This window comes from Amblyomma maculatum, unplaced genomic scaffold (genome assembly GCF_055883805.1).
Source record: "Amblyomma maculatum isolate TAMU_Amacu unplaced genomic scaffold, ASM5588380v1 scaffold_23, whole genome shotgun sequence".
In the NCBI taxonomy this organism is placed as follows: domain Eukaryota; kingdom Metazoa; phylum Arthropoda; class Arachnida; order Ixodida; family Ixodidae; genus Amblyomma; species Amblyomma maculatum.
This window is the reverse complement of record NW_028146748.1, coordinates 1481536-1500057: the sequence shown is the minus strand read 5'-3', so window position 1 is coordinate 1500057 and position 18522 is coordinate 1481536. Positions and strand designations below refer to the sequence as shown.

General features: G+C 47.6%; 2 pseudogenes; both read right to left on the bottom strand.

Moving 5' to 3' along the window:
• Positions 1–13014, bottom strand: part of LOC146171073 (uncharacterized) — an 89919-nt pseudogene extending 76905 nt beyond the window's left edge.
• A 2278-nt stretch (positions 13015–15292) lies between these two features.
• Positions 15293–18297, bottom strand: LOC146171072 (uncharacterized; annotated as a pseudogene).
• Positions 18298–18522: the final 225 nt, after the last annotated feature.

The window sequence follows — 18522 nt, the reverse complement described above, 5'->3', positions numbered from 1 at the left end:
ACAAGGAGGCAGATTTCAAGATGTCAAAGTACATGCAGCCATATTTGATATCAGGGGATATCGGTCTGTATCTGGCTAACTTTGAGCGAACCTGCGAAAAACTGTCCTTCCAGCGCGACACTTGGTCTCAGAGATTATTGAAGGTTCTGCCCTGCGAGGCAGCGGAGGTTGTCGCGCGGCTAAGCAAGGAGGACGCGGACAACTACGAGAAGGTCAAGGCTTGCCTTCTGAGAAAGTATATGCTTAGCGCCCAGGCGTTCAGACAACGTTTTCGGAAGGCTACTAAGTCCAGGGACGAGAGTTACCCTGAATTCCTGTACAATTTAAGAGTAAATTCGGGCGAGTGGCTAAAGAGCACAGATTCCTACAGTGATATGGACGCTATAGTCGAGCGAATTCTTTTAGAGCAGTTTCATAACTGCCTCCCAGAAAAAGAAAGAAATTGGTTACAGGACAGAGGCGACATTAAGTCGGCAACTGAAGCGGCCGAACTCATTGAGGAGTATGCTTCGCGCCGACAATTCAGCAACCCAGCAGTGGATAGGCCCCACATCCCAAGTTGAGTGTGAATAACCGTCAGGTAAGGCACTTTGCTAGAGTTGGAAACGAAGAAAGGAAGGCTTCTTTAGGCAAACTCCCTAGAAAGGACGGCAGTGAGAAAAGTGGGGAAGTGACCAACGCGCAGAACACAAAGAATAAGCTTGAGGCTAGGAAGCCGCTCACATGCTTTAGGTGTAATGAGCAGGGTCACATTGCCGTCAACTGCCGGAAAGAAAAGATTGCTTTCTCGTATGTCAGTGACTGCGATGAAAATATGCAGCTTTCAGAACCCTACCTGCATGACCTAGTAGTCAACGGGAAGCCTTGCAAGGTACTGCGAGATTCGGCCGCAACGATGGATGTTGTCCATCCGGCGTATGTGTCGCCTTCCGACTATACAGGACTGTGTGCATGGATCCGCCAGGTAGTGGAGGAACAGAGTGTGTGCTTGCCAATTGCGAACGTGGTCATCGAGGGCCCTTTCGGCGAGTTAACAACCGAGGCTGCCGTTTCAGGAAAGCTTCCTAAGTGCTATCCGTATTTGGTTTCCAACAAATCGGAAATGCTGGTGCGACAGAGGGGCATCCTTTTCGGAGACAGAGTTGTGCAAGCCTTAACACGTTCAAATGCGCGAGAAGTAGCTACACTGCTCATTCCAGAAAAATCCACAGCGGAGGAAACTGCAGTTAAAACAGTGGTCGATGCGGAAGATAGCGGGTCAGAAAACTTTGAGAGCGAGGCATCTCAGTAATCTCACGAGACTTCTAAGTGGAACCCGAGAGGACTTAGCTATGGAGCAAGCCAATGATCCCAAGATGCAGGAGATACGGGAGCGCCACCGCGCCACTAAGACAGCAAAGAATATTTCTTTCGAGATGAGAAAGGGAGTGCTGCATCGCTTATTCAAGGATAAGCGCGGAGCAGAGCGGGACCAATTAGTCGTTCCCCAAAAGAACCGCGAAGACATACTGCGACTTTCCCATGGCAGCTCGTGGTCATGTCATCTTGGAATAAGGAAAACAAAGCATAGGCTGTTGCAAGAATACTATTGGCCTGGATGTTTTAAGGACACGGAAAAATTTGTACGGTCACGCGACACGTTCCAGCGGGTTGGAAAGGCGCAAGATAAGTGAAAAGCTCCGATGGTGTTAGTACCAATCATTACTGAGCCGTTTCACCGGTTAGTAATAGATGTAGTTGGGCCACTTCCTGGAACAGAGTCAGGGCACCGTTATATCCTCACTATGTTATGCCCAGCCACAAAAGTTTCCAGAGGCTGTTCCGCTGCGCGAGGTGACGTCCGAGAGTGTAGTGTATTCGCTGCTGTCAGTGTTTGCACGAGTTGGATTCCCTTCCGAAGTCCAAAGTGATCAGGGTAGCGTTTTCGCAAGTGTCCTCACCACATCATTTCTCTGTCGATGCGGCATTAAGGGAGTGCACAGCTCGATCTACCATCCGCAGAGCAACAGCGTAGAAAGATGGCATTCTGTTCTCAAACTCGCCCGTAGGGGACTGTGCTATGAAAACAAGCGCGAATGGGACACCTGCCTGCCTGCAGCACTTTTCGCTTTGCGGTCAGTGCCGCACGAATCCACTGGATTTAGCCCAGCCGAGTTGGTGTACGGAAGGTCACTGCGCTCACCTTTGCAAATGGTGCGCGAAGCCTGGGAGGGGCGCGGAGAAGAACCAACAGTAGTAGAATTCATTCTGAACCTCCTGAATCGCTTACATAACACTAAGGAACTCGTTGAGGCCAGCATGAAGTCAGCCCAGGCTCGTTCCAAAGTGTACTATGATAAGTCAGCCCATCAAAGGACGTTTCGTAACGGGACCAGGCGATGGTGCTGAGAGGTTCAAGGCAGAATAAGCTCGAACTACAGCGGGAAGGACCTGGTGAGGTTGTTGCAAGCTTTCTAACACTAACTACGCAGTGAAAATCACCGGTAGGCGTAAAGAGTGCGCTTGCATTCTATGGGCCATTCAAAAATTGCAGTGCTATCTTGGAGGGGCCAAATTCACCGTAGAGACGGACCATTGTCACCTGGCTTGGCTGCAAACTGCGACATCAAAGAACAGTCGCCTTCAGAGGTGGAGCTTGATTTTACAGCAGTACAATTTTGAAATAAGATACAAAAAGGGGAAGTTCAATGGGAATGCGGACGCGCTTAGCCGCTTTTTCTAAGAGGTCCTAGGGGCTCCTCACCATGTATCCAAATTCATACTCAGGTTCTTTTTTTTTTTTCGTGCGCTTGTATATATGTGACTATGTAAAGCGGCACGTTTGGTTTTCTAGGCATACATGGGTCCTGAGCGTCTTGAGTGTGGGCTTTTCTCGGACAACGATGGCAATTTTCTTTTGACCTGGTCTCTTCAGACGGGAGCCGAGTGCTTGCTTAGACATGTGGTTGAGTTTCAGACAGCTCAAGCAATTTGGCCTACGACAATCAAGACAACGCGACCAGCGACCGCGAGCTCCAAGCGTTCATGTGCAGGCCATTAAGGTGGCGGTTCCACGGTCGCCATCTTGGAAGTAGTTCAGATTCTGCCACCAGGCTACCCCCCTAATCCATGACTGAGGAACTGAGTACCCAGCCACCCAGCCCTCTCGACTTGCGCTGCCTGAACCCTTTTCTTGTGTTGCTGCGCGGACTTTCAAATGTTTTGGTGGCTCCACAGCAGTGTCCAGGCAGAGAAGGGGAGGGCTTTTGTCCCAGTCCTGCGCAGCATGGACTGCCCCATTGAACTCCCCTCTTCCCCCCACCGCACCACTACTCCGAACAATACGCACCCCGACAAGGGGACAAGAGCCTTCCCCCTCTTGCCTATACTTCGTCTCACCAGATGTTTGCCGCACAGTCAAAGGCAGAGGCACCCCAGCCGGTCCAACCAGGATCAGACGTACAATAGGCAATTGTGCTCCTAAGGGCCTCTCGCCCCCTCTTATTGGCGGCGTGACAGTAGGAGCACAATTCTCTATTAGAGTGCGCACGGGCGAGAGGCACTTATGAGCACAATTGAAAGAGCTCCTCTGCCTTTCCCAGGGCTGCAGATATCTTGTGAGACGAAGTATAGTTTTTGCTGTAGAGCCACGAACCTGATTGCTCCTACCCGCCGAGCGTGAGGGGGTTGGGCTGGACTGCAGTAGGCTAGCTTGACTGAACACAAAACAGGGTGTCAACATGATTGCACAGTGCAATCTTAGTACGAGTGAAAAGGAAAAGCGAATGGCATTATTTCTGCAGACTTCGTCAATGAACCTTAGTTGAATTCGGCGCCTGTCTTGTGTTCTTTTGATCCTCGTCTTTTGGGCTATGCAATCGAGTGATCATTAGCGAGCTTTAGAATACGGTGACCCTATCCGTTAGTGGGATAGAGTAATAGCGGAGCGTGCGCACTATAATAGAGAATTGTGCTCCTAGTGTCACCCGCGCTATTACCCTGTCCCCCTAAGCGGTAGGTGTACCATATTCTAAACCTCCCTATTGTTGATGCCATAGATATAGTAGGGATCGGAACACTCCTTGACTGGAGTGGGAGCTGCCAGCTCTTGCGGTCAACAGACATTTTCTTTATCAAACGTGATTACAAATATGATAATGTGGCTATAATTAGCTGAATTTCAGTCAACAGTCGCCCTTGTTTATTTTTTGTTCGTGCTTGCCCAATCTTGGAAACTAGAGCTGTTAAGTTACAATGTGCAAATAAGTGAATTAGTGCTAATTTTTTCATTTTGAGATGAATCGATATTTCGAAATAGATGTGAAATTCACCAAGAGGATGTGTATCGTGCAGGAGGCCGACATGTATTCATGTTCTCTTAGGCACTGAGGAGGCGTATTCACACTAAACTATGTGGGAAATGGGGGAAGGGGAGAGGTGGTTGTAAAGGAATGTTGCCAGAAGAAAGGACCTAACGGGGACAGTTTTGTAGGCGCTTATGGCGGCCACTTCCCCACTCCCAATTGGATGCTCCACAGAGTCCTCATTTTATTTATTCGCTCGCGCGCGCGCGGGCGTGTTTGTGTGTGTGTGTGTGTGTGTGTGTGTGTGTGTGTGTGTGTGTGTGTGTGTGTGTGTGTGTGTGTGTGTGTGTGTGTGTGTGTGTGTGTGTGTGTGTGTGTGTGTGTGTGTGTGTGTGTGTGTGTGTGTGTGTGTGTGTGTGTGTGTGTGTGTGTGTGTGTGTGTGTGTGTGTGTGTGTGTGTGTGTGTGTGTGTGTGTGTGTGTGTGTGTGTGTGTGTGTGTGTGTGTGTGTGTGTGTGTGTGTGTGTGTGTGTGTGTGTGTGTGTGTGTGTGTGTGTGTGTGTGTGTGTGTGTGTGTGTGTGTGTGTGTGTGTGTGTGTGTGTGTGTGTGTGTGTGTGTGTGTGTGTGTGTGTGTGTGTGTGTGTGTGTGTGTGTGTGTGTGTGTGTGTGTGTGTGTGTGTGTGTGTGTGTGTGTGTGTGTGTGTGTGTGTGTGTGTGTGTGTGTGTGTGTGTGTGTGTGTGTGTGTGTGTGTGTGTGTGTGTGTGTGTGTGTGTGTGTGTGTGTGTGTGTGTGTGTGTGTGTGTGTGTGTGTGTGTGTGTGTGTGTGTGTGTGTGTGTGTGTGTGTGTGTGTGTGTGTGTGTGTGTGTGTGTGTGTGTGTGTGTGTGTGTGTGTGTGTGTGTGTGTGTGTGTGTGTGTGTGTGTGTGTGTGTGTGTGTGTGTGTGTGTGTGTGTGTGTGTGTGTGTGTGTGTGTGTGTGTGTGTGTGTGTGTGTGTGTGTGTGTGTGTGTGTGTGTGTGTGTGTGTGTGTGTGTGTGTGTGTGTGTGTGTGTGTGTGTGTGTGTGTGTGTGTGTGTGTGCGCGCGTGCGTGTGCAATTAAAGGAACACAGTATTTTCAGTCAGAACAAAATTTTAACAATCAGTCTCCTAGAAACATTTTTCTCCTGCAGCATTTCACTCGACACTGAAATCTGATGTGAAAAGTAGCATGCTATGCAAGACGCTGACCTGTCCTACTGCAGCTACCCGTGATGATGCATACGCTTTCTGAACCAATATATTGGGTGGACTACTGTTCATTATTAGCCATGGAGCCTGACTTTATTGTACTCATTTCACAGGGCACACACACGTATGCAACAAGTATACTTTAGTGTTGAGCACGCCTTTCGGCTTCATGTGTTGGTAGTAAATAATTTCGTGATGTGGCACTTACTTGTACGTTCACACATTTGCAACATAATAATCAGAGTCCAACGTTTACTCCATGCAAGAGCGCCCATGCTTACCAAATGTTTTCCTGCAAATGCCAAACGATTAGACGCATCATCAGATCGCGTTCTGTCAGATTTGGCATGTGCTATAATTTGTGATTTTTTCCATACCAATGCAGTACAGTGGTTTTGCTTCATGTGGTCAAACGGGAGCACGTTCTTTGTGTGCTTCGAAATTCTCGCATGCTTCTATGTCAGCTTTGGGAACATGGTCGGACACCTTTCAGAGCACAGGAAGTCGATTTGTTTCAAAACAAGGTTCAGATATAAAGTCAACAAATTGGGCTTTGAGACGGTGGGTGAGTGGACGCCTGGGTGACACGGTATCTGCCTTACTCGAGATAAGGGCCCCATTCTTTTTGAAACGCTCTGTCTGCCGACGGGCTTTTAGAGCGTTAGCTCTGTTGCTCACTTGCGCGAGTGGCGCGTTTTTCTAAGAATCGTAAACATCGCCGTCTTCATTGTGCCCGGGCAAACTAGACCGAATGCTCCACGCCCCCGGCCGCAGCGGCAAAGCGCGGTAGCGGGTGATGCTAGGCAGGTATAGCAATATAGTAAATTGAACGCCGAACCAGCTTCCCTGCCGAATGCATCAACGGTTTACCGTAGACGCCGTAATGCTTCGGACAATCCGCGATATATCCCCCTTCACGAAGCGGAATTAGCTGGGAAGAGGACTGGACATCATGCGCGTATAAAATAAAAATATAAGCGCAAATAAAAGCATCAAACGGGAAACCAATTCAGTGTTTTCTCTCATAAAAAAAAAATATATGTAGGGCCACTGATCAAGTCAAAGTATTTGAAGAAGATATAAACGAATGCGTTTTGTCTGATTTATCCATTGTGAACAAAGAAGCTGAAGGGGTTCCGAAACGTTGGTACGTTTTCATGAAACTTTGACTTGGTCAGTGACCCTGTATATTTTTTTATGCCACCACCTGATCAACTGCATTTCGTCGAACTCTTGATTACAGTGGTTTCTCTCATCTGAGCTAAAGCTCGACATTCGGTTCAGCAGCGTTGAGCCTCATCGTTTTTTTTTTCTTTTCGATTTTAGTGAAGGGGATGACGGAAACGCAGTGGCAAAACCCGATTCAACATTACATTTTTGTATTGAAGAAGCTTCACATGGCTGTTTCCTACTTGCCCATTCACCGAAAACATCCCCGGCAGCTACTGCGGCACGTTACCTTTACTATCATCACCTGAACACAACATTCCGAAAAAAAAATAAAAAAAACGACTGAAACGCTGGTGATTATCTTCGGTCACCCAATATATCATTTTTGCTCCTTTTCTTTCGAGCCTGCACTGCTTGCGCTATATCGGAACTTCAGTAGGAAGGTTGAAGAGGCATGCTTGTGCATGTTCAGGTTTTTTTATTTATTTATTTCCAATACCTCAAAGACCCCAGGAGTACGGGGTTTTACATGAGGGGTAGGCTTGACAGTATTTAACAAAAAAAGTTTTCAATGGCGGTTCTGAAATGGCTTGGGTTAGAGTGAGCGACGATGTCAGCGGGAAGATCGTTCCAGTCGATGGCTGTCCTTACAAAAAATGAGTTGAGGTGCGTTGTCGTTCGGGCATGTGGCGGATAAACAGCAAAGGTGTGGCTGATGCGACTGGATGTTCGATGAATCGGCATGATGACTGCTGTGCTAGATGATAAGGCATGATAAAATTTATGAAATAAACAGAGTCTGGATATTTTACGGCGTGCTTGCAAGCTTGGGAGACCGGCATTAGCTTTTAGATTAGTGGCGCTAGTATTACGAGAATAGTCAGAGAAGATAAATCTAGCTGCACGGTTTTGTGTTAATTCAATGGTAGATATCAAGTTTTGAAGATGCGGGTCCCACAATGCGCATGCGTACTCCAATTTGGGCCTTACAAGGGTTACATAAGCTAGATGTTTAACAGAAGAGGGTGCCTGAGCTAGGTTACGCCGAAGAAAGCCAAGTGTGCGGTTAGCATCGTTAGTGACGGATGTAACGTGAGAATGCCATGTAAGATCACTGGAAATTGTGACACCTAAATATTTCAAAAAGGATACCGAGGAGATAGTGGTTCCGTTTAGTAAGTAGTTGTACGAAGAATAGTGTTGGCGTCTGTGGAAGGTAATTAGGGCCGTTTTGTTAACATTTAGGGTCATTAACCAATTTCGACACCATTCCTCGACTTTTGCCAGATCGGCCTGAAGAGCCAAATTATCATTAGGGTTATGTATGGGACGGTAAATGACACAGTCATCGGCAAAAAGGCGGATATTAGAAGAGATGGAGTTGGGTAGGTCATTAATATAAATAAGGAAAAGAAGAGGACCAAGTACGGTACCTTGGGGTACACCGGAGAGAACAGGGGTGAGGCTGGAAGAGTAATCGTTAGCGAGAACAAACTGGGAGCGGTTAGTAAGGAAATCTTCGATCCAATTAAATACAGATGCATTTAAGTTAATTCTTGACAGTTTTAGTAATAGTCGTTTGTGGGGAACCTTGTCAAATGCTTTTTCGAAATCTAAGAAGAGTGCATCAGTAGGAATATTAAGGTCTAAGTTGGAACTAATGTCGTTTAAAAACAATGCAAGTTGCGTGTCACAAGAAAGGCCTTTCTGAAAACCGTGCTGATTGGGATGGAAAAATTTGATGGATGTTAGGAAGTTGACGACATGTGAGTAAATAACGTGTTCCATGATTTTAGAACATACGCTTGTGAGAGAAATGGGGCGAAAAGTGTTACCTGAGCCCTTCTTAGGAACTGGAACGATCTTGCCCACTTTCCAGTCTTGAGGGACTGTGCCAGATGATAAAGACTGCTGAAAAATATGTGTTAGGATTATGCTAGTTATATGCTTGGTGTTCTTCAAAACCTTTGTGTTGATTCCGTCAACTCCTGACGATGATGTGAGCTTCAAAGAGTCGATAATTTTTGCTATGCCATGAGGTGTAAATGTGATGTCCGTCATGTTCGGATGAGTTAAAATGGAAAAGGGAGGGAGGTTTGCGTTAGTCTCTCGAGTGAAAACCGCACTGAAAGTACGATTGAGGGCCTCAGCAATGTCGCCATCAGATAAAGGAATGCCTGACTCGTTAGTTAAGGAGACGCGTGTATTTGAACGTTTTGGGTTAATAATCCTCCAGAACTGTTTAGGGTTGTTGCGGATTAATAAAGGTAGTGTCGATGAAAAGAATAATCGTTTAGACTTTACTAGGAGCGAGCGAAAAAGTTTTAATGTAGAATGATACTTCTGCCATGCACATGGGGTGTTAGTAGATTTTGCCGCTCTGAAGTGTCGTTTTGTTTTGTTTTTCAATCGTTTAAGAGATGATGTAAACCAGGGTGATAAAGGACGGTCGCGAATAATCTTCACAGGTATGTACTTTTTGATTAGGTACTGCATTTTAGTTTTAAGCATTGACCAGTTTACATCAACTGAACGTTCTTTAAACTCAGAAAGGAATATGTCGCAGAATTCTTCGAGCTCAGTGTTGATAGATATGTAATCACCTTTGTCGTATAATGATATTTTTTTAGTTCTAGCGTTCGGACGTTCGCGCATGCAGTTAAATGTTCCGTGGATTACTATGTGGTCGTTAACGGCGTCAAGATAACTGAGGGAAGAGAGATTATCGGGATGCGATGTTAATATGAGATCAAGTATGTTAGAAACGCTCGCGGTGCTTCTAGTTGGTGAATTGACCATTTGTGATAATCCAAATGTTAAACACGTGTGAACGAAATGACTTTCAATGGTTTGCTTCGAGGTTGTAGCTGCGAGATCGGACCAGATAATTGACGGAAAATTGAAGTCACCAAACATGAGGATGGGCGCGTTTGGGAATTGGGACGTTACAGCATGCAGGGCGTCGTGAAACTCGGGAACAAAAGTATTGGTTGTGTCTGGGGGGCGGTAGCAAACACCGATGATTAAATGTGGATGCGCGGCATTGCATTTAATGAAAAGAATTTCCAGCGGAGAATTTATTCGGACACGAGTGCACAGCAGCGTAGGATGAGCACCTATAAGGACGCCGTCGCCTCTCCGGTTGAAGCGGTCGCATCTAAAAATGTCGAAATCTGGAAAGCAGGATTCAACTTCGGAGTCGTTATTGGATGAGTTCAACCAGGTTTCTGTTAGCACTATTAAGTTTGCGTGGGATGTGCTGATAAGGCTGTTTAGTGCATCACTTTTCGGCAAGAGGCTTCGGACGTTAGTAAAAAGAAAAGAGATGTAGCCACAGTACTGAGGTTGAGCTAATACGGTTTGCTATGGTAAACGTTCTAATACTTTCTGGCTTTTATGATAAAACTTATAAGCTTTGTCTCCAATTTTTAAGACATCGTGCCGGAGTTTGTAGGTAGCATTTTGGGATTTTGCAAATTGTAGAAGGTGTTTTCGGGCGGAGCGAGTTCGAGGGCAGAAATCTTCGGAGATGCTAACGCCAGATCCCTTGCAGTCTTTGGCTACCCCAAGAACTGACTCCTTATCTTTGAAGTGGGAAAACCTGACGATTACAGGTCTGTTGCTGTCGTCTTGATACTGACCCAGCCTGTGCGCACGTTCGATATCGCGTGGCTGGATAGTGATTTTCAACTGCGTGGAGCAAAATTCGGTGACCTTTTTTTCGGACTGCGCCCATGTTTCGCCTACGGCGTCCGTCAGCCCGAAAAACACCAGATTTTGTCGGCGCGCCCTATCCTCGGCGTCGTCAAGGCGGCTTGTCAAAGCGGCAATCTGCTCTGAGTTGCTCGCAGAGAGCTCTTGGACAACGTTGACACTTTCTTTGAATTGATGGAATGCGTTACATTCCTTTTCAATTTTTGTTAACCTTTCTTGTATATCTGTGAACTTTTTATCGTTCTCTGCAAGTTGTACTTTTATGGATCTTATTTCATTTAACAAAGTTGACTGACCAGATTTTAACTCATCGAGGGCTACAATTAGTTCGCGGCAACCTCCAGAAACAGATGATTGTGTAGGAGATGCCTCGTTAGTAGCACTAGAGCGGGTATTGGGACCGGGGTTTTCTTCAATATCACCAGATTGCAATAGTACATTGAAAAGAATGCGACCGCAGTCCAAAGCAATCGCAAAACAACAATGTGGGCTCGGCAGCACTAGCAAGGCACGGTGGCTGGTCGGCCGCGCAAATAGGGTGCAATGTTTTTTTACCTGCACGAAAAAGACGGGGTCCCAGTGAAGACATGCCATAGCTGAAGTGCTGCCAAGCCCACTGGAAGGGATGACCGGCGGAGAGCAGTTTTTATGCGGCGCATGGAGCGCCATTGGTGACAAGATGACGAAAAGCCGTTCTGGGGACATGCGCACACTGGGGGGCAGCGAGAGCTCCGAGGGCACGGGGCACTGACGTTGCAGCATGTGCTGTTCCTTGACGAAGCTTGATCCGCTATTCACCTGGCAGAACTTGTCCGGGAAACTGTCACTCTGGGGTGGTAAGCTGGCTTCCTCGGCATTCAATTCGCTGGCAGCGCATAAAGGCAGTACAGGGGCCAGAAGCAGGATCTGCACGAAAAAGACGGGGTCCCAGTGAAGACATGCCATAGCTGAAGTGCTGCCAAGCCCACTGGAAGGGATGACCGGCGGAGAGCAGTTTTTATGCGGCGCATGGAGCGCCATTGGTGACAAGATGACGAAAAGCCGTTCTGGGGACATGCGCACACTGGGGGGCAGCGAGAGCTCCGAGGGCACGGGGCACTGACGTTGCAGCATGTGCTGTTCCTTGACGAAGCTTGATCCGCTATTCACCTGGCAGAACTTGTCCGGGAAACTGTCACTCTGGGGTGGTAAGCTGGCTTCCTCGGCATTCAATTCGCTGGCAGCGCATAAAGGCAGTACAGGGGCCAGAAGCAGGATCTGCACGAAAAAGACGGGGTCCCAGTGAAGACATGCCATAGCTGAAGTGCTGCTAAGTTGTACTTGGCAGACTGTCGAAACATTTTATCTGTAACAGTGAAGTGGCAGAGAGTACAGAAAAAAAAATTTCAATGCCTCCGGCACGATTATATCTTGCTGAGTAAGTAGCTAGATGACACGTTCAGTACACAATGGGGCGACATGTTTCCCAGCAAGTTTTAAATAAACTGCAACAACAGAGGCAGTGATACAAGCGTTTATTGAAGTCGGTACGAAAATTAGGTCGGTGCCTGTCCACAGAACAGGTTTACTGCGCTGTAATAGGTCCCCTGCTGACAAGGCAGATTTAGCTCCTAATCTCGACGCTGCAAATAACAGAGTTGGATTGAGAGTTTATTTGTTTCAAGTTTATCTCATACATACATGCAACAAAAATGTATACAGTAAGAGTTGTACAGGAGGTCCCGTAGTACAAGACTGTCGGGGGGACCTCCCAGAACAAAGCAAGTGCGGTAGAAATGTCAAAAAATGGGAAGCAGTGTAACAAGAAGTTGGATACACTTCGCTCAGCGATATCACATCAAGCTGATCACAAGGTACAGCATATGCTTGCTTATCAGCATGCTGTGGTACAGAACTCTCTCTGCTTATTTGACATGAACAAGGGTAGTTAGCATGTGTCGCTATTTTAGCCAGGAGGTGTGATCCTGAATGAAAACAACCAGACAAGATGACAAAAAAAGTTCGAAGCATAGAGGGGCTTTATTCTGAAACGGTGTATATTGTTACGGTGCAGGGATTACACTCGGTAAATAGACGCATACGGCGTTGACTCACACAGACGCAGCCACGGAGACAGTCACTCCCGAACACCGGCTCCATCCTTGTCTTCTATCTATCCACGCGATCCCCCCCCCCCACCCGCGCTAGCACCGCGCTTCGTCTTCATCAATACCGTAACATATTTCCACCGGAGAGGGGGGGAGGGGAAGAGGGACAGGGAACTCACTGTGTCCGACCACACACAAACACGAAAACACATACTGCACAGGCAATGGACGATAAGATAACACACAAGGCCACACCAACACACAAATCGAAAATCACCAAAACAAAAACGCAGTCCAATAAGACCGTGGAGACCACTCAAAGCTCAAAATTTTTTCTCGTGATACCATCCCACGGTAACGGCCGCTCTCTCCAGTGTGCGGAGGCCGCGCGAGGGTAGTCAGGTTCCAGTTTTACGCAGTGCTTACAGCACAGCGCATCGAAGTTGATGAGTGGGCCGCGTGCGTTGTTGACCACCTGGTCAAAGTAGGACCGAATGAGCACGAAGACGTTCCGCTGGACGATGACTCCCATGGCCTCAATGTCCACCTCTGTTAGCGTAGACGCCGTGTCCGGCTCGACCTTCGGCTTCTTGGGCTTGCTCTCGTTCTCCTATTCACCCTCCTTGCTCGATGACGAGCCCTCATCCTTGGTCTCCACTTTCATGGACTGATCTAACTGGTCACTCTCACCACATGCTGTCCTCTCCAGCCTTGGTCTCTCCCTCGATGCCTTCGGTTTTCGTGGACTCATGTACCTCAGACGCCAGCTTGGACTTGCCAACATCCAGAGTAGGTTCTTTCATCTCGGTGTGTCCACTGAGTTCCAGGTCTATGTAAGCACATGAGACCTTCCCTATGACCACGAGGATAAAAACCAAAACTGCTATCCCAGACTTCGCCATGGCATATCGATTTTTTGGACGCTTCGCTCTCCAGGTACACATCTGCCCCGCCGAGTGTTGATCTCGGTGAGCTGCTGCAAGTGCTCCCCATCTGAAGTGGAGGAACCGTCCTCCTGTGCGAGGTGGCCGCCCATACCACGCCGTAGCTGTTGCTTCTTGAGCCATTCCCGCAGCTCCCTCTCAAATCACACGAGCCACCTTGATTGCCGGTAACAATCGCTCCAGCAGCTCCCGCTCCTTGCGCTCACCCTCGGCCAACAACCTCTCTTCCAAGCTCTTCATTTCCCTTTCGTGCCTGGTCTTCAGCGTCTCCAGTTCCATGCTGAACGCCTTGGCTTGGGCTTTAGTTTACTGTCCGTGTGCCCGCATGGCCTCTTCCTTAGTCTTTTTCGCTGACTCCATCTGCCGGTCGGCCTCCTGGAGATCTGCTTCAAGTTCTTGCAAAGCGTCAGGGCTGCCGACCGCTGCTTCCGTTCCGCTCGGCCAGCTCCTTCAATCAGTCAACCTCTTGGTCGCGGAGTCTACATGTTTCGGCTTCCCATGAACACGGCAGCCGACACGCCAACGTATAATGTTTAGGCCTTGTCGTCAGCCTTAGGTCCTTCATGCGACATCGTACTTCTTCCTCTCTTGTTAGCTTTTTCCCTGGCCTCAATGGCCCTCCTGTTCCATTCCGGGCGGCGCACGTCCATGGAGCGAGCGAGGCGGGAGTCTACAATTTCTGGAAGAATGCAGTCCTTATAAAAACGAATCAGAAATGCTTCCATTTTTTTTTTGTCCAGAAAGTGTCGTCTCTGTGTACGTCTTGCACATGCATCCCTTTCGTTGTGTACACCACAAAGTCACAGACATCCCTTCTGGTAACATGAAGCTGGCCTTGCACTTGGTAAAAATACCTGTGTGACCGTTTCAGCACTGGATCTCCGTCTTTTTGCTTCTTGTCTGCGAACTTCCGTGCCGCTTCCAGGGGTTGGTCATCCTTTGCAGTGAAGGGGCGTTTGACCTCCACGATTCGGTCGTCGCCAACTATACCATCAGGAGAAGCTGCCAGAAATCCATACTCAAGGTCAACAAAGAGCCCACACGGTTGAACATCTCTTTTCATTTCGGTTGCATACAACTGGAGTGCAACGCTCTCATGCTGCTTACCGTGTTGCGTGGCAGAATTTGTGAAGCTCTTTGGATCGAGAATCATCTTGACCAGTGCATCACAGGGTGTTGATTCCTTTCTTATGCAGACAGCGTGGAAATTAGAAGCAGTAAGGCGAAGCCTTCTTTCCTCGAACCAATTTGAACTGTCTGCCTGCCCACGTGTTTGCGCCTCAATTCGTGCACAGCCGTCCTTATCAACCTGGAGGTCTTTCAGTTGTGCTTCTGATCTCTCAGCAAACTGTTCAGGCGGCAGGTCCGGCTTCATAAAGTTTGCCCCATAGTGAGGTGATGAGATACTATCGGCACGGACCCTCTGGTTATGCTGGCTGTCAAAAAGTCGCCTTTTTCGCGGCAATCTTTTGTCTTTTTCAGCCACTTTCCTGCCGGCATACTTCTTGTAGACAGCACCGGGACTCTTGCAACTTATTGCTTTGCTAGTTTTTCCGTGCCACTGAGGCCCCAACTGGAAGCTTAGCCCAGCAGTTTGGCAACGATGCTCATAGGAGCCCTTCTGGCATCGGTTAACCTGCTTGCCACCACAAAGCTCCTCAACAAGAGACATGAGGGCTTCAGCAAGGTTGCTTGTATCGTCAGTGATGAGACGGTCAACCTTCTCCGAAATGCTGTTGGCAGCAGTCATTATCTTTGTTCTCAGCATGACAGGGAGCGTCTCGAATAAGTTTTCTCCCTTGCTTCGGTCACAGAAGTAACTTCTACAGCCAACATGGCACCCAAACACGTGTTTTGGACCGTTTCTCAGGTCAGCGGCTAAATCTGGAACAAGCTTTCTTACATCACCTGGACATTATCGCAGCAATTCGGCATAGTGACTGACAGCCTTGCGTGCCCCGTTCTTTATCCGCCTTATTCTCGGACCCGATAGCATGGGCTGGCCACCTTTGCTCTCCTTGGCAATAGCATACAGACGGGAAGTGTAGCACTTCACCACATGGTTTGCACATTCGCGCTTTCGGACAAAACGGCCGTAGCTAACCTTCGATTGAATCTGGTGGTATACAGATGAGTCTCCGTCGCCTATAAAGGTGCGGTATTGAACGCCGTGCATCTCCATGCTTCGCTGAAATCATTCAACTAGGACATCCGCCTCCATGGCTCCTGAGCTTTGATCTCAGTTTCTGTAGCAGGTGCGCTCTTTTGCCACTACGTTTTTCCTGGAATAGAACTCGCAAGTGCTGCACAGCTTATTCCTCACACCTAAGTAGAGGAGCCTTTTTGTGCGTTTACCGATGATGACGGCCACGCCAGAATTTGCAGAATACCGGTGGCCATGGCTCATGTGGGACCAGCCACCATCAACTGCCACTGGGATGTTTGGGGTGCAGTCATCCTCAAAGAAATCACAAGCTTCTTGGGCCAGCCGCTTTTGCTCCTTGCCAGCTTCGATCATTAGACCCAGGAGCACATCTTTCCATTGCTGAAAGAAAATAGAGCATACGTGAAGCTGTTACTGTTCCCAACAGATTCAAAGTTGCTTCGCCACTTGCAAGTGCAAACAATGTATTTTGCTTAGCACATAGAAACGAGTATGCCCTAAAGAAACGTCTGACGACATTGTCCTTCAAAATTCAGCTTTTCACTATTGTATGCACGATAAACTGTAAATAAATGTAACGCCCCTTAGCTTAGCTGCATGTACGAACAAATGAGTTCGTAAGCAAAAAATGTCAAACCATGTCAAAATAATAACTGGATTCACGAACGTCGCTTTCCCACTCTTTCGTGAAGAAAAAAAAAACTATAGTTGCACCCAGAATATGAGATAGCGAAAATAACATGAGCGGGGATTTTCGGAGGCTTCAAGGAGCTTCGACAATTCCTAATAAGAAGTGACAGAAAAAAAAGAAAGAAAAAGGAGCCAACACGTTCTAAAAATAAAATGCGCAAGATAAATACAACTTCTGTTCATGTAGGGTGTACTGATATTCAAAGTATGCATGCAGGATCTGCGCCCATGGCCCTGTACATTGTTTGCGCTAATACCGATTGAGTGGACTCGTGCATTGGAACAAAGCCTTAGTAAGAGTCGCGTACTCAACGTGGGCCCATATGTTCAGTTCAAACGAATGCTGTATACAGCCTGAAACATACATTATCCATCTAGACTTCGGCCATTTCAATCGCAACTTTTGAAATAATTTATAGTACTTCATCTCTTTTTGATATTCCTTCAAATAATTTCCTTCATGTTATATTCATTTCTGTTCATTTCCTATGCAAAGCTTCAAAATGCAGCTTTCTTGTACAGCAAACGCTTTTTCGTCAAGATGGCCGTCTAAACCTTGTGTGCAGCTCTGTTTTCTGCTATTCTATGCCTTGTACTCCGTTGCCGTGTGGCGGGTTGTAGGGCTGCGTTTCACAATTCAACAGAATCAGTGGATTGGCAGAGTTGTACCTAATCCCTTTACTGTGGCACCGTGACGTAAGGTGGCGCGACATTATTCAGGCTTTGTAGGTTTTCAATGTTGAGCGCTATTTCTGACCTCAAAACCAACACCGGTTGAGACGCCGTGGAAGATTTTTTCTGCTCAAAGAAGCTGACTTCCAGAGTTTGCAAAAGGTCCAAAGTTACACCCGCCTGTCTGTTTCTCATGTGTGTGTGTGTGTGTGTGTGTGTGTGTGTGTGTGTGTGTGTGTGTGTGTGTGTGTGTGTGTGTGTGTGTGTGTGTGTGTGTGTGTGTGTGTGTGTGTGTGTGTGTGTGTGTGTGTGTGTGTGTGTGTGTGTGTGTGTGTGTGTGTGTGTGTGTGTGTGTGTGTGTGTGTGTGTGTGTGTGTGTGTGTGTGTGTGTGTGTGTGTGTGTGTGTGTGTGTGTGTGTGTGTGTGTGTGTGTGTGTGTGTGTGTGTGTGTGTGTGTGTGTGTGTGTGTGTGTGTGTGTGTGTGTGTGTGTGTGTGTGTGTGTGTGTGTGTGTGTGCGTGTGTGTGTGTGTGTGTTGGGGGTGAGAAAGTATATTTATAAATAAGGAGATTTAAAATAGGGTAATAGCGGCTCGACAGTGTGCACAAGAGGGGGGGGGGAGGAATTGCCGAGACGAATGGGCGAGGAGTGTGGCTATATAACTCTGCCCGCGACGTTTCAGCGCTGCTACCAACTATTACCCAAAACAAGTCTTTGCCGCCACTCTGCAGGAATATATGCTGTGCAGGGAACTGACATGTAGGCTATGCAACTGATGTATAAAGTAAGCAAGAACAAAAAGGGCGGGAAGCAAGTGCACACAAGGAAACATTCCAGACTACACATAAAAATTCGCATAGAAACAGAATTTGGCAACATGCTCAAACCTTTCCAAGTGCCTCCTCTCGACGCAGGAACGTTCCCTTGCCCATGGCAGGAATCTCCATGAGAGATATTGCCTCCTCCAGATGCGAGTGGCCAGATCCGATGCTCGTGAATGCCCATACAGCAGCATCGTTTATGCCAACAGCCGTCTTCTCTGTGAGCGGCATTGGCTCCGCAATAGTCTGTAGTCACTCTTCTGAGCTCGTGACATCCATTGCACCGGAATTTGAACTCTGACCACATGCCAATCCTTCGTTCCTCTTGATACTCAAAGCGCCCTCCCTTAGAACGAGGACAACGGTGGTCGCCAAGCACCTGAACAGATTTTATAAAGTGGTCTACAGACACAACTTTTCTTCAGGTATGCCTCCGTGCTGCGCTGTCTGGCAGCTGAAGTCCCTTTGAACAGCAAGATCTGGCAAAGACTCCTGAATTCCAAGGTCTTCCCAGTAATCAGTCATTGTGACGTCACAGCTGGTATCACTAGGAGTAGGTTGTGGCGGCGGGCATTTTGATGCTTTTGATTTCGGGCTGTCAATCATCTGCAGTGATGCATGTTTCCCGTAAAACAATGTTAGGAGTAAAACAGAACATTATTGTACGAGGGCACCTATGCTGCTGCAAGCAGAAGCGAGGGTAAAAAATAAATTTGACAAGAAATGCAATTTTCGTAAACCTCATGTGCA